The 24,924-nt window shown below is 41.1% G+C and overlaps 1 protein-coding gene across 5 annotated transcripts in view; it reads left to right on the plus strand.

Moving 5' to 3' along the window:
• The window catches only part of WIZ (WIZ zinc finger), a 3,168,750-nt gene that overhangs the window by 447,564 nt on the left and 2,696,262 nt on the right, over positions 1–24,924 (plus strand). For 4 of the 5 annotated variants that reach the window (XM_044084420.1, XM_044084417.1, XM_044084416.1 and 1 more), the window contains one exon: positions 5,331–5,771. The gene's annotated coding sequence lies outside the window, so the exon portion shown is untranslated. The remainder of the gene's footprint in view (positions 1–5,330; positions 5,772–24,924) is intronic. The other variant, XM_044084418.1, reaches the window with a different exon arrangement.

A 24,924-nucleotide genomic window follows, 5' to 3' on the forward strand; every position in this document is an offset into this window, starting at 1 on the left:
TTCTAATGAGCAGGATTTGTCTATTTCTACTTATGAGGACTCTGATGTAGAGGATTCCATTTCTTCTGCCTTTTCTTTTGAGGAAACTTTACATACCTTAAGGGAACATTTCCACTTGGAAAGTCAGGATTTCTCTGAATTTAAAAAGAGACTTAGGGATTTACTTCTTCTTCTTCCTCAGCATAGGCCTTTGGCTATACCTCCTGTTCTAGACATTGTTGATGTTTTTTCAGAATCTAGAATGGCTCCTGATTCTCTGCCTCCAGCTCCTTGTACGCCAAACAGATACTACAAGGTTCTTGACTCCCGCAAATTCCTTTTCAAAAACTCTGTTGCTGATTCTGAAACCATTTCTCAGGGTCCCAAGGGCATTAAGGCCTTTACTGCCAAAAATCCTACCCCTTCTGATAGAGATTCCAGGGCTCTAGATAGATGGGGTAAGAAGGTTTTCACTTCTGCAACCTTGGTAATCAGGGCCTTAAACTGTCAATTTCATATGCTTAAATATCAACAGCATATCATGGGATTACTTAAACAGAAAATGATGTTAATCTCTGTGTGGAAAATAAAGAATTGCAGGATTTATTGCATTCAGCTAAACAAGGTGGAAAACATACTTTGCAATGTGGTTTTGATTCCTTGGAGGCCTCTTGCAGGGCTGCTGTAACTGGATCTGTGCTAAGAAGGCATGCTTGGCTTAAAAAGCAAACTCTGCCTAACCATGTTAAAGCAAAATTGTTGGATGCTCCTTTACAACAGGACCGTCTCTTTGGTAATAAGGCTGAAGAAGTGTTAAAAAAAGATGGAAGATAAAGCTAAATCTATGCAAACTGTGAAAGATTTCTTACAAGTGCAACCTCCAAGATTTAGTAGGCACTGGCCTACTAAGAACTGGTCCTTTCCAGTCCCCTCGAGAGCCACTCAAGTCAAATCAAGACATTCCAAAGGCTCCTGGTTTCAGTCACGAGGAACTTTTAGAACAAAACAATGGGGTGCCTTCACTTCCAAATCTGGAAGCAACAAGGCACCTCCTTATGGTAAACAGTCTCAGTGACTTCCCCGTACAATCACCAAGCACTTACCTCTTAGCTGCCCCTTTGGGGGGGAAACGAGCATTTCATGCACGAAACTGGCAACTTATTACCCAGGACAAATGGGTTTTAAATATAGTATCCCAGGTATACAGATTTCACTTCCACACATTGCCAATCCCAAACGGATGGCCAGATCTGCCCCCAAATCAATGGGCAGAGGCCTAGAAACAAGTTTTGTCCCTCATGAACATGGGGGCTATTCAACCAGTACCAGAAGAGGAAAAGGGACAAGGTTTCTATTCCAGACTTTTCCTTTTACCCAGAAAAGACAAATCATGGCGTCCAATTCTGGACTTATCCACTCTAAACACATTTCTGGACATTCCAAAATTCAAGATGCTGACTCTTCAACAATTACTACCTATGCTAGGCAAAGATGCCTGGTTGGTAACTCTAGACTTAAAAGAGGCTTACATGCATATCCCAGTCAGGGAATCTTGCAGAAGATACCTCTGCTTCAAAGCAGGCTACTTGCATTACCAGTTCTCTGCACTGCCCTTTGGCTTATCTACTACGACCAGGGTCTTCACAAAGTACCTGGCACCAGTAATTGCATTTTGCAGGCAAAGAAATATTCAAATATATCCATACCTGGACAATTGTCTAATTCAGGCAGAAAACAAGGACATTTATCTAAAGCATCTGACGTTTGTAAAAAGGGTTCTAACTTGTCTAGGGTACACCATAAATGAAAAGGAATCACAACTGGTACCCTCTCAAAAAATTACATTCCTGGGTGCAAACTTGAATACAACTGCCCAGATGACTTACTTATGCCAGAAAAGCAAATTCAGTTGATGACTTACTTCAAACAGGTGGCCACAAAAACCCTGCTATCTGCAAGACAAATTCTGCAGGCCTTTTGGTTCATGGCCTCCTGCATTCTTCTAATTCCATATGCAAGACTGAATATGAGGAAACTTCAGTGGTACTTAAAAAGTTTATGGAGTCAACATTGTCACAGCCTGGAAACAATGATTCCTATTATACCTTGCCTGCAACTAGAGTTCCTATGGTGGGCAGAGGCATGACACCAAAACAAGGGACTGCCATTCACTCCACCCCCTGAAACCCAAACCCTAACAGACACATCAGACTATGCTTGGGGGGCTCATCTGGCAGGGAAGTGCATTTATGGCAAATGGAGCCCAAATCAAATCCAGCTACATATCAATCAGAAAGAGATGCTAACTGTACAGAATGCTCTGACAGCCTTCAAGGACTACCTTCATCCAGGACAACTAATGATAAAGACAGATAATACCACAGTTATGTGGTACATAAACAAGCAGGGGGGTACACATGCCTACCCCCTTTGCAGACTAGCCATGACATTGTCGAACACGGCCTTGACCTATTGGATACAACTACAAGCTCAATTCCTGCCAGGAAACCTAAATACTGTGGCAGACGAACTAAGCAGAAATCTTATGGACCCACACGAATGGAAACTGGAACCACAAGTTTTCAACATGTTGACACACAAATGGGAGAACCCAGACATAGATCTTTTTGCCTCACCCCAGAAGTATCAGTTGGACAAATTATGCACAAGAATTCATCACAAAAAAGCTTGGAAAGTGGATACTGTATAATTCAGCTGGAAAAACCTATCAGTCTATGCTTTTCCCCCCTCTGCCTCTGCCCTCTAAAGTTCTACTAAAAGTTAAACAGGACAAACCAAAAATGATTCTGATTGCTCCAGACTGGCCTCGCCAACACTGGTACTCACTCCTGCGCAATGTGTCACACCTTCCTCCATGGCACCTGCCTCAGACACCTTACCTACTGTCTCAGCAGAACTACCAAATTCCGTACATGCAGCTCCAAACTTTGAATCTTGCAGCGGGGCTAATCAACTAATTTCACCCTTGGCATCCCTCAGCAAACAGTGATGGATGTCATTTTGGAGGCTAGAAGGCCTAGTACTAGAACATCTTATGCTGACAAATGGAAAAGATTCTGTGCCTGGAACCAATCACAAGGAATAAGCACAGCAATGCCCAATATTCCTCAGATTCTGCAATACTTAACTGAGATGCTTCACAAGGGCCTATCTTTTTCTTCTATAAAAGTACATGCCTCTGCCATTTCAGCTCATTACAACACAGAATCTCCCCTCTTCTCTCATCCTCTGCTAAAGCAGTGTCTCAGAGGAGCCAAAAATTTAAGACCTCCCAGGAGAGCACCAACTCCTGCATGGGACCTCAATTTTGTTTTGGAAAAACTCACTCTCCCTCCTTTTGAGCCAGCTGCTACTGCAGACCTAAAATTTCTGTCCTGGAAAACAGCTTTCTTTTTAGCAGTCACTTCAGCTAGAAGGATTTCAGAATTACATGCTCTTGTGGCAGTGGAGCCTTTCATTATTTTTCATCCGGGCAGGGTGGCTCTCAGGACCACTCCATCTTTCATGCCTAAGGTGGTATCCAGTGTGGCTCTTAATCAGACCATTGATCTGCCAACTTTCTTCCCCAATCCACAGAACAAGGGGGCGCTGATTCTGCATTCATTGGATGTACACAGATAACTTAGATTCTCCTTAAACAGGACAAAATCTCTAAGAAAATCTGAACAAGTATTGGGGGCATTTGCTGCAGGAGCAGAGGGAAAGGCTATTTCAAAGCAGACTGTTTCCAAATGGATAAGCTATTGTATTCGTTTCTGCTATATGCACCATGGTAAACCTATCCCCAAGGAGATCAGGTCTCATTCCACCAGGGCTGCATCTACTTCTGCACCCTTTCTCAGAGGGGTTCCTACCAGAGACATTCTAGAAGCTGCTACCTGGAGCTCAGTTCATACGTTCACCAAACATTACCATTTACCTCTCTTCTCTAAATCCAGAGCTGGCTTTGCCACTGCTGTCCTGCAGGGCCTTATAGCTGCTCCTAATGCTGTATAAATCCATTCTCCCAACCATAGCTTTGGGATTCTACACAAATGTAATGACTGCAACAGTGAAACGCGAAGAACATAGTACAGTTGTGTATACTTACCATAAATGTAGATGTTCGAGTGTATTCACTGTTGCAGTCCTGGTTACCCACCCTCCGGCCCCCTGTTTTTCTCTTACTATACCTCCATTTCTTTGGGTGCATTTGCTTTTGTTTGGAGATATATTTTTTGTGTTTTAAATTATATACTTAAATAAATAAATAAATAAATAAATAAATAAATATATATATTTTTTTTTTGCTCCCCATTTGGGGGGCACCTGACATCTGGGGCAAGAAAACCTGATGTAATGGCACCGGCTGCTTGTTTTATACCCCTGATGACCTAACGTCATGGAAGAAGGGACAGCAACCAACGCAGGACCCAAGACTTTGTTAATCAGGCCGACTGAGGGCAACCTGCCAACAGATTACCCAAATGTGATGACTGCAACAGTGAATACACTCTAACATCTACATTTATGGTAAGTGTACACAACTGTACTTTTTTATTCTTCCGCTGTCATTTACTGCTCAGTTTTGACTGCCTAGCACAATACCCATTCTCAAGTGAAGTAGGCGGTACTTAATGTGTTAATATTGGGTCTCACACTATAGAAGGACTTAACAAATGTGTCTTTTCCAGATATCTGCATGTAATCACTGCACTCCATGCACTACAAACTGCTTATGTAAATTTGACTTGACTTGGTATTTTATAAGTATATTTAGTAATGCAGATTTAAAGCAGTCTGATCTTGCTTTGTGAAATTGGATATCTGTTTTAAAAATCCTCTTCCAGAACCTGAAGTCCTGAGTAGTTTAAACTCTGTAAAATAAGAACTGCTTAGGTACTAATATTGTTGCAAATAATCTTGGGTTCTCAAAGTAATTTGATTACTGTTGTTTTTAAACATTGTTTGTAACTCATTTTTGATGCTATTTTAAAACAAGTGTATAACACAGAATTGGAATTGTATTAATTGAGAAAATTGTCCCATTTCTGAATTGTTGATTTGGGCATGAACACTTTGAATGAACAGTTCTAATAGGGTTCATAATCTTGTTCTGTTAATATAGTTAAGCAGAAATAGTAGCCATTGTATGTATTATAGTGTACACTGCTTACAAATCTCAGCAGTCTTGCATCACAAGTGGTGTATTAGTTGCTTTGTTAGAGAACATGATGTTGGAATTCATCTTAGGAAGAAAACTGGCATCAGATCAGGCTTGATTGCTGCTGCTAATGATTGAACTGAACCTAGAAGAATTTTGAAAAAAAGTTTCTTTTTCTCCCTTTTAGGAAACCAGACAACATGTGAAGTGTGTGGCCCTGGATTTGAAGCAAGGAAGGGTCTTTTGAACCATGCATGTTTTCACCTTCGACAGATGGGGGTACCAGAATCTGAGTGCAGAAGAGATTTGATTGATGATCTGTATGATTTAATGAAGCAGAAGGGAAAAGTGGACAGGGAGAAACAATGTCAAGGACCTGGTGTACCAAGCAAAACGGAGTACCAGCTTTTTGACTTATCAGAAGCTAAACCAGTGAATCCGTAACATAGCTTCACATAAAGCACACCTCTATCTCTGTCATTCAGAAAGATGGCTCAAAGTCTCCCCATTTCGCCAGCACCCCAAAGAAGCACTGAACAGAAGTGAGTTAGTAAAACATTTAATTTTGCAGAAAGTGCTACAGAATCAGAGTGGTCATCTATGGAAGAGAGTGGACCTTTAAATCTGAGTAAGATTGATATTCTGTTATATACACAGGTCATTGTAGCCATTGTTTTTGTTAATGATAAATAAACTAGTGATTTCTGTTTACTGTCTAGGGAGAAGTGATGCAAATTTCTCAGTACCTTTTTCTGTTTTACTGTAATAAAGTGATAGCACAACTAATTCTGCAGCATGTGTCTTACCCTAATAATAGTATTGGATGGGATCCTAACTGCTGTTGTCTTGTAGTAAATATGAGGTCCTGTCTGGATCACTGCTGCCTTTCAAAGTAATGGCACCTGATAAGTACTAATACATGTATGTGTGCGCACACAAAGCCCAGCATCACTGCAGTTGAGATTACCTTTGACCCAGGTTCACCTCTTTTACTGACCCTACCATACACACAGTGTCGCCCTTTGAGGTTAGAGCTACAGGTGTCATTTTTCTGTTGCTTGCTAGATGCTTTGTGAGTCATCTTAAGGAAGCTGGTGGATGAATGTTAGGATGTGCTGAGTGTATTTGCAAGTAGGAATTGATAGATATTCTTGTGTATTCATCTTTTGTACATTTTCTGTTATGGTTGTTTTGAGCCATAAGTGTGTTGTCATTAGCAGTGTTTCATCTGTAATGGCCTGAACCCATTTTATATGGAGCATAAACAAGTAAGACACAAGAGGTGTAAGAATGGCTGTGTTGTATCCCTTTTTCATTGTACCACAGTATCTTTTGTCTCTTATCATCTGTCTTTGGGTCTTTGTAGACCTCCTTGCTATTAAAATCTCAACCCTTCCCCCCCTTTCCTTGCTCATGGGAATTCTGGTGTGTAATCTTTGAATAATTTTTTAATTAACTCAATTAGCGCTTCCCTTTTAAAGCATGTCTTCTGCAGCATTGCTAAGTATGGTCTACAAAATCTGATGTGTGCCAGAATTCTCAGATTTTTGATGATCCATCAGACCGTTAATATTCCATGGAAATATTCTAAGTTCCATCAACAGCTGTCTTGAAACTCCTGTTCATTTTTCCCAGTGCACCATATTTCATTTCCCTCTGTCCCTATTAGTACACACATTTAGTGCTTAAATTCCTACATTTCTACTCTCCTTTCTTCCACCTCTCTCTCTATATTTCTGAATAAAATATCCAAAACCTGCCTCTAGAACAGTAAAACAAATGTAACTGTTCTTTATAATAAATGATGTGGGTGAACTCTGTACAGCTGAATAAATGCATAACATGACAGTTTTCCTACATTTTACTTGAATCTTGCTCTTATTAGCAATGCCGAGCTGCTGTTTTCTGTTTGTCATTCTCTAGTTGTAGATTTTTCCATTTGATACTCTTCCCCCAACCCTGTTCTGGGCAAGCCTTGTTTGTATACCCCCAGTTTTCCCATCATTGCTTTTCTTAATTGAACCGCTGTCGGTAAATTTCTCTTTATTTTTTACTATTGGTAGGCATTACACTTACTAGCCTTTCTACCTTAATTTCACTATTTTTCTTAACATTTGCAACTGTGCTATCATTACTTTGTGTTGCACCCTTTAACCAGCTTTTCCTGTTTAGATGAATTGCTTTCTTAAGTCATTCTGCCTAGACTTTTTGTCTGGTAGATATTCCTTAAAAATAATGTTGACAGCTAATCCTATGATCCCTCCTTGGATGGTGCAGTGGTGCAGCGGTAGTGTTGTCACCTCACAGCAACAGGTTCACTAGTTCGATTCTTGGCTGGGGTGCCTTCTGTGCGGAGTCTGCATGTCATCCCTGCGTTTGTGTGGGTTTCCTCCAGGTGCTCCGGTTTCCTACCACATTACAAAGACATGCATCTAGAGCATTTCTCCCTGGGCCTCCGCTGAAAATTGGCTTTGTTCCAAGTCAGACATTCCCAGTTAACAAATGTTTTAAAAAAAATAAAATAATGCAACCTAGAGATTCAATGTTATCTGTTCTGTCTGTCCTCAATGGACGAGTACTTTGGATCTGACATTGACTTCACTCGTTACCTGTAATCCCTCCTTGCACTGAATTACCCCAGATCTCATTTACTGCTCGACTGCTACAGACACAGATCTCTTGGCCCACCTCTGCGCGCGTGCGCTCGCTCTCTCTCTCTATATATATATATATATATATATATATATATATATATATAAAGTAAACTTTCTTATTACTAGTCTTTGCACAGGGTGTCAAGGCCTTCTTCCATGGCTTCATCAATGAGATCACTATGGTCCTCCAGGAGCCTCTCTGAGGTGAAGGTAAACATTAACAGGATGATAATGAAGTTCCTGAGGACCCAGGGCCAACTGGGGGTTCTCAACACCAACCTCTGTTGGAGGTTTGGAACTCACTCTCTCTTTCTCCTCTTATTACTCCTTCCCTAATCTGACTTTTAAATTTGGGGCGCCTGGAGATGAGTGGAACCCAGAGAGTGCCAGTGTCAGATCTGAAAGACACGACTTCATTGACGCCAACAATTTCTCTGACTCGGTCAGCTCCAAGCGCCTTAGATCATGATGGGTCTTGGAGCTGAGTGGTCAGAGCCAGCATTGTGGGGTCGAGGTTTTCTCCGAAATTTCATCTCGGCACTTTGGATCTTGACAGCTTGGCTCCAGCATTGACTTCAGAGCCAAGACGGGTGGGTTCTTGGAGTTTGTCCTTGTCAGGTTCATTGGATCATACAAGGGTGGAATTGGGACCTGTCTCTTTGTCAGCATTTGAGGCTTTTGAGAGAGTGCTGTCACCGTCCATAGAGCAGGCTTCTCTTCCCCTGCCCCCACTAAGTTCTTTGTGTCTCCTCTCCTCTCTTCCTGTCATGTCAGGACAGCCAGCCTCTTGGAGTCTCATGGCAGTTCACATTGTGTACTCCCCATCTACTTTGCAGTATTTCACAGAGCATCCTGCTCTGCTGGAAATGGTTACCAAAAGCACATGTGCAAAAAGAAGCACATGGACTCTTCTCAGGAGTCTGTCACCAAAGATATTGACTTTGATGAAGGGAAGGGGTCCCCTAACTCCCTCCTTGAAGATGCCTCATTTGGTGAGATCCTTGAACTACTCAGTTGGGGGGGTGGGGGGAGTCCACTGATGCCCTGTCCCAGGAGGAATCAGTATTCCTCAAGGCGTTTGGGGCTGTCCTGTCTACTTCTTGAATCATCCCTCCTGCTGAACTGATTGACCTGGATTCGAGACATGGAGGGGAACCGGATGTAGTTGTACTGTTCCACTGGAAACCTGACAAAATCCTAGTTTCTTCTTAAGATAGGCCCTACTGGAGCAAGTGTCCTGCTGCACACTTTACCAAGAAAGAGCTGAGCAGAACTCTACTGTCTATTCCCCTAACAGGGAGTCCAGGGCATTGGATAGGTTTGGCAAGCTGATATATGCTTCAGCAACCATTGGAATCAGAGAACTAAACTACTTACACATGTTATACATTTTCAGAGATATTTGACTAAGGAACCATCGAAGTCCCACTCTGGGTCCTTGTCTGTGGATAGAGTATCAGTCTATATGCATTTGGCCACCCTCTAGTCCTTGTCAAATGTGTCTGTGCACCTTATTTCCAACACAGCTGATGGCATGTCGAGAGCAGTAGACACTGGGATAGCTGTTCACTAGTATCCCTGGGTGCGTCTCTGCAACTTTGAAGAACACTTCAAGACATCCTTCCATTAATGTCCCTTGTCATGGGCTCACATTATTTTGATCCAAAGTTTTAGAGAAGCTTTATAAAACTGATGAAGAGACCTTGTCTGCTGGTGGGGTATGCTTTTCTACCTCTTAACGGACCTTCTCTAGAAATCAGAAAGGAGGTAAGAAATTGTAGTTCTGCAAGTCCCGAGGTTTTGCTTTGGACGCTTTTAAGGAGGGATTCCCCCAGAGGCAGAAGGAGGAGTAATCACAATGGATGTCATCCACATGGCAGAGGTGGACCATAGAGTCAAGGTTTTCATGGTCCCTTTTCTGACAGGCCTTTTCAGCACTTTTGAATGGCGGCCCAACTGATGCATTCTGGAGGTATTCAGGGTGCTCATCTCTACACCCCACAGCCTGGACATCTATAACCCAAAATGTGTGGGTGTAGAGAATTATAACCAGAGGTTATACAATTCCCTTCCTTTGCTATCTCCCAATTCAAGAAAACTTTCTGATGTTCCACCCACACAACACAAAGCAGCAGTACAGGAAATTAAAAAAAAGCTGATAAATCATCCAGGAGTTCTCATGAGATCAGCATGGGTCAGGAGTCTACTCAAGATTCTTTTTGGTGCCAAAGGAAAAAAAGAAACTTGGGCCCATTCTGGACTGTAGTCGCTTGAATCAGTATGTAAAACAAACAATGTTTCAGATGGTCATGATTTAGTCCATCTTATCATTATTGAGGAAGGACAATTAGATGTGCTTGCTAGACCTCCAGGACACATACTATCATGTAAAAATGGACAGATGCTCCAGGAGGTTTCTCCATTTTGGCTGGGAGAAATTCATTTCCAGTTTAGAGTCCTGCCCTTTGGTCTCACCACATTACCCTGGATGTTCATCAAATGCATGGCAGTGATTGCAGCTCATCTCAGACTGCAGAGGATCCGGGTGTCCCCTTGTCTGGATGACTGGCTTGTAAATGCTCCCACCAGGAATCATCTTATTCAAGCCAGGGACTCCTTGCTTGACCTTTGATCCCAGTTGAAGAGAACTGTCAACCTCACAAAGTCAAAACTGCAACTTGTCCAAACAGTATAGTTCATTGTAGCCCATCTAGATACCAAGCTGCAGAGAGACAGATTACCAGAATCTAGGATTCACACCATTAGATACCAAGTTTAGTCTGTACACTCCTTTCAAAAGCACCAGCAAGGTCCATTTTTACAACTTCCAGGCTTACTGGCAGTTTCCATCACTGTAGTCCTTCTAACCAGATTTTACATGAGTGTTCCAGTGGGCCCTTGTAGTTCAGGGGTCGATGAGCTGCCAACCATTGAACTTTCCCACAGGTTTCACTCACATTTGCAGGAACTATAATCGTTGGTTGCTGGACTTTCTGATAGTTTCTCAGGGCCAACTGTTTGTTCTTCCTTTCCACAGGCCACAGTGTTCACGGCTGCTTCCCAACTAGAATAGGAGAGGCATTTCGTGGGACAGACAGTTCAGGGCACAGGGTTTCCGTCAGAGATCAGTCTTCACATCAGTGTCTGACAGTTGTCCTGGTATTGGAGGCCTTTCAGGATTTCCTCCCTGTGGCATGATTGCCATCCAGACAGAAAATGTATCAGTGGTTTAGCACATCAGCAAATAATGGGGAACACTTTCTTACCAGATGTGTTGAGAGGCCATGAGGGTTTGGCATTGGGCGATGTCTTTCTGATTACAATACACATCCTGTGGAAGTTCAATGTATTGACATGTTGAGCAGCTCTATTCTTCTACCTCACAAGTGGCCCTTCAACCCATCAGTGGCATAGCAAATTTTCAAGCTCTAGGGCCAACCTTGATTTGACCTAATCACCTCTCCCTCCAACACCAAATGCATGAGTTACTTTGCCCTGATTTCCCATGAGAGAAAATCTCCAAGGGATGCTGTGGTCTACAGTTGTCCCCCATCTTATTTATGCTTATCCTCCCATTCCTCATATACTAAAGTTTCTGCAGAAAGCAATGTGGAGCAAGGTAACTGTAAACCTCACTGTCCCCTTTTGGCCTTGTCAAATTTGATTTTTCTTCCTTTGGTATCATCTGATATAGATTTTCTCTCTCAACTGAACATTGAAGCCACTTAGCTAACCACATGGCTTGTACAGTCTATATGATTAGACAGTCTGGGCTTTCATCCCAGATAGTACCTATTTTGATCTCCTCACAGCGACCCTCTACCAGCAAAGTGTATAAGAGTAAATGGAAGAGATTTTTGATTTGGGCCTCCAGCAGGACTATAGATCCCTTTTCTGCTCCATTCTTTGTTGTTTTGGATTTCTTGGCTGGCCTTTATCATGTTGGAGCTAGCTACTCTACAGTTAAAGTCTAGTTGGTGGCCATTTCTAGCTTCCACATAGAAGAAAATCACTCACCAGTTATTTCTTTGAAGTTGCCTAGGCCTTCTTAAGAGGTGCTTTCTTACTTTGTCCCTCCCCTCAGAGACCCTGTTCCTCCCTAGGACACCACTGTTATTCAGGTGTTGACTGGACCTCCATGTGAACTTGCAGGCATGGTTGAATTAAAATGTCTTTGTTGGAATACTTAGTTTCTAGTGGCAGTCACTTCCTTACAGTGAGTTTTGGAATTTCATGCCCTTTCTTGTAAGCCCCGTTATTTGATGTTCCACAAGGACATTGAGAACCAATCCTTCAATTCTTCCCAAGGTAGCCTCAGAATGCTCCATGAACCAATCTTCCTGTTTTCTTTCCCCATTTTTCTAGTAAGGGAGCGTGCATGCTGCATCTTTTGAATGTGCATTGACAACTCAAATTTTATATGCACTGCAGTGAGAACATTAGAGAGACTGACAAGTTGTTTGTATCCTTCTCTCCGGCAAAATTGGGTAAAGGAGTGCCTAAGGTAACTCTCTCATGATGGTTATTTGAGTACATTCCTTCTGTTTATAAGGAAAAGGGGGTATCTCTACCTGACAGCCCTAAGGCCCATTCTACTAGGTCAGTTGCTACTTTAACTGTCTTTTTTTCAAAAGTGCCAATCAATGGCATTTGAGCAGCAGCTGTTTGATCTAATGTCCATACCTTCATATCTTACTACAAACCGAACTTGTGGTCTATGTCCAGAGCATCCTTTGGTTCAACTATCTTCGAGAATATCCTTCCATGAGACCTCCCAAGATTTGTGGTAGCTAAGGACTCTGTCCCTTATGTTGAGAATGAATGGAAGAGAAAAAAATCCGATGATAAAGTTGTGTAGTTACCATAATGATAGATCATTGTTGTCTACTTCTCTTCTTCCATTCCCCTTCCAGATCTCATTTTATGTTCCTTTCAATGTGGAGCGACTGCAGTGATCTGACAGCCTGGCCATGTTATTGCTATGCACCTAATTCCAGGAGTTCCTCTGGGTATCTTCAGAAAGTATTTCCTTTTTTCAGGGGGTGCAACTGTTTTTGTTATAGGAAGTGACAAAATCGATTTGAGGTAATTCAGTGCAGTGAAGGATTATGGGTGAGGGGAGTATCTGAGCCTTGGATCCAAAGTCTGAGTGTGGCTGAAATTAGTTCTGAAGTACCTGTAAGTTAAGGAGGACAGAAGCAGACAACATGGGTCTATCATTATGGTAAATACATAATAACATTTGTTTCCCACTTCCTCCAATTGCTAGTTGTCTTTTTCCTGTAAAACTCCTCAAAACTAGACTAAAAGTCTTTTTCTAATGCTTAATATAATCTCTGTTTACCAATTTTGTTATTTTTATCTGAATTTAGGAGCTGGTTTTACCCCATAGTACTTTTAACATTTGCTTATCACAGTCTTTTTATGCCGCCCCGGTGTCTTTTACTTATATTTTACTGAAATTTTAATGAAGTTTAGTGTCTAATTAATGTCATTGTCATTATTTATGCCCCTGGAGTGTGAACTGCCTGGGATTTTGACATGTGACATTTCTTTCTAAATTCTGTTGTTTGTTCACACGTTTCTTTTCATTTCTGTTCCATTTTTCTCCAGAACAAGGGAATTGGCTTTACGGTGATTCTCGCTCCATTTTTCTCCATCTGCTGATCCCTCTCTACTCTCCAGTTGTTTGTATTGTTTTAGGTATTATTCTGCTGTTCCTCCTGAATGAAGTCTTCTGTGGCTGACTAATCTTGCAGTGAATCCAGAAATAATGTTCTTGTTGGAAAAAAAATAATATTACAGGATACAGCACGTTAAAACAGAGATTTGCTGTTTTACAGAGATTAAAAACTGGAATGAGCTTATTTCTTCTAATTATTAGTGAAGAATCATTACAGACATAAAGTCTTGATTCCTCCACATGTAAAAACTTCCCTTTTCTCCATAATTGTGTTAAAATTGCCTTTTTCAATACATGATTTTAGCACTTGATCACAGTTGGTCTAAGGACTTTGTATTTTCCCTTGCAAAGGAGTGTGGAGTCTTTGCGCTCAGTCGAACAATATGTCTTGTTATAATAACCCTGTCTATGTACTGCCTGCATGACTTATGATCAAGACCAGGGAGCTTGCAGGCTGCAACAGGTTAAAAAAGGGAAATGACAGGCATCCAGCATGTGATATGGGTGTGGAAATCGTTCACACCAACAAATTTAAGCTTTTCTTCCTTCATTTTGACGATCCTAATCAGCCATCAGTAATGCCATCCATCTCTTCCACGTCAGACCTTTATCACCTTTGGCCTGAGTAGCTTCAAGGCTCTGCCTGAGCACTGAAGAGTGAAAGGATATGCCCAGGACTACTCTGTAAGAAGCTGTGGAGGTAATGAGTAATAAGCTCTGTTTGGTCCAGTTCATGAGTGCGAGTTCCCATGGTTATTAGTTGCTAGTTTATTTATTAACTTATTTATTTTCAAGACATCTTTAGTTTAATGTTGCATCATTTTGATAACAAAAATGATGCTGAACAGCCACAGACTGAGTACGAAGTCAGGGATACTTTTAGAAATAGTCTGGCTCTTGTAACTAATGCTTCCTGTAAATATATGGCAGATAACTGTGAAGTTAGTAGTATGCTAACAAATAGCTAGCTGTGTGTCATTTCTAATGCACCATCAGCTCATCTACCTGGAATGGTTGACCTTTTTGTTCCTGAATGCCTATAGCAGAGGCCCCCTCAATTGTGTAATTTTGCCTTGGAAATGTAAGTCAAATTTTGACAAAATAGTCCTGTAGTGTAATTTTTTAAATAGGTTTATGTTGCTTAACTCTTGTCATCAATAGCTCTGTGTATTACACAGATATTGATGCAGATGAGCAAATTTATGCTTTGTTTATTCAGAGTGGAGCTTTAATGGTACATTGAGATGATTCTTGGAAATAATCTCACTAAGGCTGAAATACTACCAAACTAGTGTACTAAGGGAACGTCCAGGCATACCTGCATTGTAATATACAACCTTGCCTGGTGTGAAATAGTAACGTTTTAAAGACGGAATTGAGTGCTGTTAGTGTGCATGTCTGCTAACAATAAAAACACAAAAAGGCAGCAAACTTGTAGGCAAAATATCACTTGAAACTGTTTAAATGGAAATGTTTGGGATATAGCTTTCATCAGACTATCAAAGCGAACAAAAGTCTGTATCATGTATAATCATGACACTTGTTAGAATTTTTCTTGCCTGCTAATCCCTTCCCCTGTACCATAATGCCTAGTGTCTTCTTACCCCCTCCATTTCTTTCTCATCACAAAAGCTACATGGAATGACAGATGACCTCCGACTGCTTTTCCAAATTTAATTGAAGTTGACATTTTGATTTGAGGCCTGGGTGGTTTTACCTTTCACTGAGTAAATTTATTTTTGTTCACCTACATTAAGTAGTACCAGTAATTCTGACTTCAGTTTTCATCATTTGTGTAAGATCAGGCACTTTGCATTCAGTCAACAGTAATTTATTCTGCTGGCAGACTAAGTTGTCTCATGTCTTGGAAACCTGATCGTTACATAAAATTCTGTAGGTTCTGCCTGAAGTGTAGACAGTGGCTCTAGGTATAATCTCAAGTAGCAGAAGCTGCCCCAGTTGGAGCAAGAGCCCAGTGAACCCCAGTCTTCAACTTCATCATCTCTCCTTCTCCTAATGTAATAGAGGAGACATGTTTTCCTTTTCCTACAAATCTCCCAAAAACTGAAAGCTCTCACACAAGTCGAGAAAGGAATATGAAATGTCAGTAAGTATTCTTGTCACGGTTCGGAAGATTAAAGTTAGTGATAAGCACAAGTCTAAGACCAAATTGCTTGCACTTTTTGTAATGGATTCCACAAATGTAGTTAGTGACACCTTCTGCATCTTTGGAGTTGTTTCTGCTCTCTCTTTTCTTTTACAGTTTCATCTTTACAAGCACCATTGAGGAGAACCCATATTCCTCCTGTGAGCCCAGTGAACCCCAGTCTTCAACTTCATCCACCCCCATAGTGCCTTTTTTAGGCAAGGCTCAAATTCTAAACCTACCACCCTAGAAAACAAAAATGGGAAGAAACTGAGAGTAATGCTGCTCAATGCCAGAAGTCTAAATCTCAAAATGCACGCACTCGAGGCCCTTCTCAGTATGGAGAACATCGATGTCTGTGCTGTAACTGAAACCTGGTTCAAGGCTCCATAGAGCACCCCGGCACTATTAGGTTTTACCTCATATCATGCGTTGCGGCCCCAAAACCCGGACCACACCACAAAAGGAGGGGGTGTATCCATATTCATAAAGGATACCCACACCTCCAGGTTGGTGACAACGCACGAAGCTTTGGAAACCATCCAGGTGCAACTAACCATAGGCAAAACTGCTCTACAAATTATAGCATGCTACAGGCCACCCTCTTAAACTCAGGAACCCCACAAAGCCTTCCTGAAGACACTGGAGGGTATAAATGTATCTCCAAACACCATCATATTGGGTGACTTCAACTACCCGAATATAGACTGGGAACATTACTCAAGCCCTAACTTTCTAGCCCAACGGTTCCTGGAGTTCATAAATTCAAATGCCATGGAACAGCTAGTCACTGTTCCCACGAGTGGAGAAAATATACTAGATCTCATTATCACAAACATGGGGACAAAATGCTCCACACCGGAAGTATATCCCTCATTGGTGAGATCTGATCATAAACTAATCTCACTGGAAATCCACATCCGCCCCACCCCAAACAAAAAGACCACAGTGAAGAACTTCTCTAAAGCAAACTTCACACTACTCAAGACTGGTGTGGTATCCTTCAAGGCCCCTGAGCCAGTGGAAACCACAACCCAAGCTGCGGAAGCCCTTACAAATGCCTTCTATGAACACCTCCAGGACTGCATGGATCAGGCAATCCCAAATAAAACCAAGACTCTTTCCACAAAGGGCAAACGTCCAGTCTGGTGGACCCCAGCCATTAACAAACTTTACAATAAGAGGAGAAAGCTGTTACACGATAGAACAAAATCCATAAAAGGGAAGTCACCCCTGATCATTATTAGTAAAAAAATACGAGCACTCAAAATCAACTAAGGCCAATTTTGAGAGAAAAATTGCCATGGATTCAAAGGACAATCATAAGGCCTTTTTCCGCTATGTTAGGAACCTGGGTGGAAACTCCCAGATATGCTCAGAATTAGTCCAAAATGATACAAAAATCACTGAACCCACAGACATTGCCAACATACTGGCAGACAGGTTCAGTGCAAACTTCACCCCCCTCTCCCCCCCTAAAGGAGAGATAACTATCCCAGCAGAGTGTAGCCTCCCAGACATCTCAAATGCGCAGGTGAAAGCTGCTCTCTCTAAAGCTAAAAACACAGCATCAATGGGACCGGATGGTGTCCCCGGCTATGTGCTACACGAGCTAAATGAGGAATTAAACCCGCACATAAGGCAGCTGTTTAATCTCAGCCTTACCACAGGATATGTGCCCAAGGAGTGGCGTACGGCAACTGTGGTCCCACTCCACAAAGGCGGTGCCTCTACGGACCCTGGTAATTACCGCCCCATAAGCTTAACAAGTCTAGTCTGCAAAGCTATGGAGAGGATCATAATGGAGGCCATAAACAAAGATATAGGGGACTTGCAGACATTGGACCCGACCCAGTTTGGCTTCGTCAAGGGCAGATCATGCCTTTTGAACTTGGTCGACTTCTTCGAAACAGTCACCAAGGCCATTGATGAGGGAAAGGCAGTCCATACAGCCTACCTTGACCTTGCAAAGGCTTTCGACACAATACACCACTCTGGTATTGTAGAAAAACTTACCAGCTTAAATGCACACCCATATGTCACAAGATGGGTTGCAAACTGGCTTAAGGACAGAACCCACAGGGTTAGAGTTGCTGGCGCTATGTCAGACTCCAAGCCGGTCATAAGTGGTGTCCCACAGGGCTCAGTCCTTGGCCCCCTATTGTTCGGCATCTACTTCTCAGAAGTACAGGCCAACATGGGAGGACTTTGGCTGACAAAGTTTGCTGACGACTGCAAACTGGGCGCCATAGTGGAAAGTGCATCGGACACGGATATCCTTCAGAAGGGACTCACGGAAACAGATAGCTGGTGCCAGAGCCATGGCCTGAAGTTAAACGCCAAAAAATGTATAGTCATACCCTTTGGGAAAAACAAGGTAACCCCAAGCTACCATATAGGTGGCAATCCACTAAGCACAGAAGAGGTTATCAGGGACCTGGGGACCCAGGTTGACAATGGCCTTTCTTTTGACACTCATGTTGCTACAGTGGTTAGAAAGACCTTCTACATTGCCCACCTGATCATGAAGGGATTCACATCCAGATCTAGTGAGGTCATTGTTCCCCTGTACTCTTCAATTATCAGACCAATGATAGAGTACAATGCCCCATTCGGGATGTATCTCACCCGACATCTGCAGCAATTGGAGAGACCCCAAAAGTTCCTCACCAAAAGGATAAAGGGACTCCAAAATCTGTCATATGCTGCCAGATTGAAGAAACTCCAGCTCTATTCAGTCGCATACCGTCTGCTCAGAGGTGACATGTGCCTGACATACAAGGCCATGTCCAACCCAGAATTAATGGACATGCTCCACTTCAAAAAATCCAAATCCACCAAAACCACTAGAGCAAGCAACTTAAACCTTAGCACGGATATAAATAGGATGTGCTGGAGGGATAGATTTATCACTCAGAGACTCCCTATGCTGTGGAATAAAATCCCGGTCCATGTGAGGCAGAGCACCTCGCTGGCTCTGTTCAAGAGAAATCTTGACCTGTGGATGGGAGATCGTAGGTTTATCCCGGGAATCATCTCTGTGTCACTGCTGGACAGAGGCACAACAAACTAATGGGCACAGTATTTTTTAACATAAGGGGTGGCGTAAGCCACAAAAATTTGGGCTAGGCTTATAAATGCCTTAGGGCAGATAGCCTAGTATAAACCTATGAACCTAATCCCTCATATTTTATTGGCTGCCACCATTAGATGGATTAAAGCAAAAGCATAGTTTGAAGTTTGAGCATTAGTTCCACCTACTTTAGTTATTTGACTTCTGGAACAACATTGCCTTTACATCTGGTGTCTGTATTCTTATTTTATATCCTTCTGGCTGCGGTTGTCCCAAGCATTGATACTACTGATGTGATGGCAAGAATAGGGTGACAGCTGTCTTTTTGGAGCCAGGATGTGAGATAAAGCAAAGTCTCTAATATCTCTCCATCCTGGATATGAGTAAGACGTGATAGTTGCCCACATGGGGGTAAATTACCTTAGGCATTCGAGAAAGATGAGCAGAAGGATATGATTGAGCTTGCTACACGTGTTGGACACAAGAAAGACTGACCTTGAGTGGTATTTTACAGATAATGATGCCAAAGTTAAACAAACAAGATAATCGGCTATATAGCTAATGTCATTGTAGAGGGATCCAGTATGTATTTGCTTTGAACAAGGTGGCTGGCAAGTCTTCCTGCTTTGGCAGGGATGGTCTGCACCTCTCTTACCAAAGCTTTTGCATTCTGGCTAAAGCCTTTACTTCTCCCATAGTGCCTTTTATAGGCATAATCTGTGTGCTGGATGTTCCAGCCTAAAAGATTCTAATTCTGAAGACATCAAAGTGGTTGTACTCAATTCCAGCAGTCATAAAAAAGGCTAAACTTGAACCCCCCCCCCCTTTCAGCTTGAACACATTCATATATGATTAATTACAGCAACATGGTTTCAAAGCAGTGAAACACTCTATCCCTCAGTTTAGTGCATGTCATGTCTTTAGGCCTGTTAACTGTTGTTGGGGGAGTGTCGGTATTTGTCAAAGATATCATCACCTCACAAATGATTCCTCAGGACATCAAATTTGAACACCTAGATGTCTACATTTCCTTAAACAATATTATTTACCACTGTCTACCTAGAGACAACCCTGTATGTCCACTTCTGAGCACAGTAGCTATTAACACCTTAGCCAAAATCCCCATTAAATCCAACACCTTTCTACTAGATGGCTTTAGCTGTCCATTGCTAAACTGGCTGATCTACGCTGCCAGCATACCCGATGATTCCTTGACATTATAAGTGCTAACTCCTTTGTAGAAATAGTTAACCAGCCTACTATGGGCTCAAATACCCTTGATCTTGTCCTCACAGATATTACTCCGTCTTTCGCACTTCCATATACATTTCATCTTCCTTCATTAAACTAAACCTTAAGTCAGTGAAGTCTTACTTTAAAGCTTGTGGTACTTTCACTACAAGTATAGCTGTATTTACGGACTTCTCAGAAGCAAACCTGCTTCATATAGTTAGTGATCTTAGTAAATTCTACAGTAAGCCTCCTCTGCTGGATCCCATTTTAAAGCCTCTATCTATGTCTTCGACGCCTACTCTCTCTTAAATAGTTGTATTGATAAGGCAGTCCCTATTTACATCAAATATGAGACATTTAAAACCAAATCCTTCTGGTAATATACCCATATAAATAAGATAAATAATTTACTTTTTGGTTATAAGAGGCCTTTATTCTATCTACCTTGTGTGCACATTTAAGCAAATTTGGGATGACTACATATTTAAAATAGCCACTGAAACAAAAAATAACTATAAATTTTAATTTGACTACGTCAGGAAATAAAGAACTAATACCCAACAATGTTCAGAACTCACCCACATCAATGTTACCCTGTCTTACATAAACAGAATAGCTAATATTCTAGCTGACAAATGTATTGTAAACTTTACTACACCCACAGTTGTAGCTGTTCTATATATTCCACATCCCCATCCACCCCACCTATAAATACTATGGTACAAGTCGTCTTAGCCCTTTCAAAAGATATGAACACCTTTCCATGGCCATGATAACAGACTAGTTTGCGTGATTGTGTAGTGGATAGCTAATTGGTGTATGACAGAACCCATGTGGCTAGCAACAAAGATGCTACTTCTGAAAACAAAAATGTTACCAGTGATGTAACGAAAGGGTCAAATGCTGTGCCTTTTTCTATTTAATATCTATTTCTCATACCTCAGGTCTTCATTTTGGCCAACCCTTGTGGCCAGTGATTATCTAAGTCTGCAGATGATTGTTATTTTTTTTTTTTTTAAGACTTCTATTGACTCACAATTGCTCCAGCATAGGTTAGGTTATGTTAACAGTTACTGCAAAGGGCAATAAAAGTAAGAAAACATAGTATATTTCATTTTGGTAAACATCAACATTTCCAAATCATGCTATATAGATGATATGCACCTCCAAACAGATGCTGTTGTAAGGGATCTAGGTGCTAAATAATTCCTTATCTTTTGACCATCATGTTTCCTAAATAGTTTGGAAGACTTTATACCTGTCTCATCTGATTTCCAGAGACATTTCCTCTAGATACAAATTAATCATAATTCCCCTTTACTGACATCTCATCAGATTCATTGTTGAATGTAATGTCCATTTTGACACAAATTTGTTTAAACATCACTTATCTTCAGAGACCTCAGATATTCCTAACTCAGAAGATCAGTAGCCTCAAAAACCTCACTTGTCCAGACAGATTGGCAGCTACCTCTCTGTACTTTAGTTTCCTAGAGACTTGTCTAAGGATCCTTGTCTAGTTTTTCAAGTGTGAAAGATCTTATAAAGATTACCTGATACTTGCATCTCTGGTTCATCAGACATCAGTACACTTACCGGATTACCTATCTGTACCACCAAAGTTGGCCTGCCCAGTCTCTGCATACCTGATCAGTTTCACAGGTAGTTGTCTGTCTAACATTTGTCCTTAAGCTGGAAAGTAACTACAGAGTCAGTGGAACAAAGTCTTAACATCTTAGTCCACTGCAGGTTCAGTACCCTAGGAAACTGGCCCTAACCTTGGAAGTTGCTCCTACCCAGACTACCACTCTGTATGTGTCTTGGACACCTACCTGGTGCAACCAGGCCCTGTCCTGTCTACCTGTCCTATTGCTTCCATCTTGAGGTTTATCCTTTAACCTGCCAATCCTACCCCCACCCCCTTTAGGACATAGCAGGCTTCAGAAGACAGAATTCTCTGTTTTGAGTACTCTGAACCCTAAAAGGCTGTTGCCAAGACGAAGTGTAGAGATAATCACTCCAGAACTCAACTTGGTGTTGGAGGAAGGGAATGAGAGGGAGGACAGTGCACTTCCTCTTCGAAAAGACCCCAGTTTTGGACAAGTCATGCAGTTAATATAAGAGAAAGAAGTTGACTTTTGTAGGGAGTCTCTTCATCTCCAGAAATTTTGACAGCAAATGAAAAATCCTAAAATTACCTCTGCTGTCAGAGACTTTCATTGTAAAAGCTTTACTAGATTGTAAAAATGTGTGTTGTGTCAGATGAAGTTAATTTGAGTGGTTGCATAGATGCTGCATTTGTCTTCCCTGCTATTGTCTTAACTGTCTCTGTAGCCATGATGGTGATGATTGTAATTTACCTGTTTGTTGACTGAGTAAGCCCACTGAACACAACTGTCCCTTTTCATGGGTGACCTGGGAACAGTGTCTGGTTAAGTGACTTGTCACGTAGCAAGCAAATGAGGATATAAGAAGTCATCCTTTGTATCCTGGGCACATGAAGTACCTCAGTAACAGCTCAGATCTTTAGTTCTGTGTGCTGCCAGACAAAAGTTATACTTCCCTCATCAACATCTCTGTCCGAAGAAGAAATGTTTGTGTTACAGAAAGATTTGACTTTCATTCCCTCTGTCAGAGCGGATTTACTGGACATCATTTAGTCTCAAAAGTGCGAGGACTCATTAAGTTGAATTTTAAATGCCTTTTTAATAATTAAGTTCCAGCACGTGAGGATGATATTTTCAGGAAATCCAGTATTTTTAAGTCCTCTCTTTGCCTTACAGGCATTTGAAAAAACATGTCAAGGCAATATTAGCTGAAGTTTGATAAAATGAGCTATTTTAATTTAAATAGAGATTAAAGAAAACTGTTATCAGCTTTAAAAAAAATCCTCTGCGTACACAGTATGAAAACTGACTCAAGCCCTGATCTTAATAGACAGCAAAGTGTATCAAGACAAAATGTCTGATTCGCTTTCTGATGTAAATTCTTATGGATTTGATTTATGAGAGACTTGACAGTGAAGTTACAGATTTATTCACACTGAGATTGAAGAATTCTTGCCTAATGGTACATCTGCTGAGCATACTGATTATTTAATTTTGTACATCTTGGTCTGTAAAGACGTGTAGCCCCCCAAGATGAGACCTATACTGGGCGCAGGGGTTTACATGATTGAGTTGTTTGTAATTGTTGTAGGAAAGTAAAGTGTACTGTGAAAAAATGTGTTCTTTTATAAGGTACTTCACCAATGCGATTAAATCAGTCATTGATGAGTTTGGTATTTTAGTAATATTTGACATAGTGTTATTGTATTCAGTGTCAGACAAAGTCTGTCTATAAAAAAACATGCTTAATGAATGGCAAATAGCCATAGTTGTCCCCCTTCATAAGGGTAACTCCTTTACTGACTTAGGCAACAATAGGCCCATCATTCTTACTAGATATATCTAGAAAGCCATATTGTAGAACCAATCAGTAAGGGCGTACAGCTCAATACCCTTCACACTTTGGCTTTGTCAAAAGGTCGATAGGTCATATTTTCCTAATCTTGTTAAATTCTTCAAAGAAGTCATCATTCCATGTAGACTGCTTATCTGGACAGCCAAAGCATTTGATACATTTTTTACTCTGTCGTCGTAAATAAGCAGTCACAGCTAAACATCAGCATCTTTGCATTTTGATGGATTGCCTAATGGCTATCAACAGAACACACTAGATCAGAATAAATGGTACAGTCTAAATAGCAAAATGTCATTAATGGTATACTCAAGGTTCTGTCATAGAATCTCTCCTTGGAATCTGTTTTTTTAAAGTACAGACAAACGTTAATAACCATTGATTAACTAAATTAGAAGATGACTTCAAGCTAGGAATTATCCTAACCCCCCACAGGTTCTTTAATATGCCAATAAGGCCAGTAACTAATGCTGTAATTATGGTCTCACCCGAAAAGGAGAGATGTGCAGCATAGTCAACCTAGGTAAACCAAGAGCAGTATCACCTACATGGAATTCATTTTAAGCTTGACACTGTGATCCAGATTTATTAGGAACTTACAAAGGCAGCAAGCTGTACTTAAAACAGCCTATCTCCAGTACTGTCAAAACCGCTTTCTACCTTTCTCTCATTTAACTACTGTGGGTTCTCGTCCAGAACCCAGTCCATCTTAATTCCTCTTTGCTCTGCCAAGATTCATCCCAACCTTGAATACAGTGTTCCACGTGGTATGTATAGTTCTAAACAACTCTCCCAACCAAGAAGATCCCAACATTTTGTAATGAAAAGAAATCTGAGGTTAAGAACTACTTTCATTCAGGTAGACTAAAAACCATGACCTGTATACTCTGGTAAAGTCTGTGCTTTCTCTTCCAGGCTGTGAAACCCAGATGTTTGTGGTCTGTCTTTTCTAAAAATGAAAAACTCAGTCCCAGTTTCAGTGGCCTTATTTTTATGACATAATACCAGGAAGTCCTGATCCGGGGGTACACTCATCACCTAGCACCTCCTTTGTAGCTTCCATTACATATTAAGACAGTGTAAAATCCTAGCAATATTCACACTTCAGTTAGATGAATGAATGAGTGGGATCATATAAATTCATCCTAAGAGTCACAACCTACAAAACTTTTAAAAATGCCAAACTAAACATTATCACATCTCTATCTTCCCTCTTCTTTCTCTGTTTCTGTTTTGTCTTCCACCAACTTCTCCCTGTCTCCCTTCTGTCTAGTATAATCCAAGCTGAACATGTTCTATGTCTCAAAAATTAACTCTGTCTTCTACCATTATCTTCTGAACTATTTGCGCACCTTAAAGGGATGATCTTCTTTTGCCATTGTTAGCTAAACTTACAATGGTTGGACATACTACTAGCTTAGTATAAACCTGTGAATTATTTGTCACAGAAGAACTTGATTATTTTTTTAAAATGTTATTAGCTAGTGATGACTTCAGTTGATAGTCTGAGATTTCTTAGTGGATGTTTAGAAT

This window comes from Protopterus annectens, chromosome 9.part0 (assembly GCF_019279795.1).
Source record: "Protopterus annectens isolate FY-2018-M chromosome 9.part0, PAN1.0, whole genome shotgun sequence".
Taxonomy (NCBI): domain Eukaryota; kingdom Metazoa; phylum Chordata; order Ceratodontiformes; family Protopteridae; genus Protopterus; species Protopterus annectens.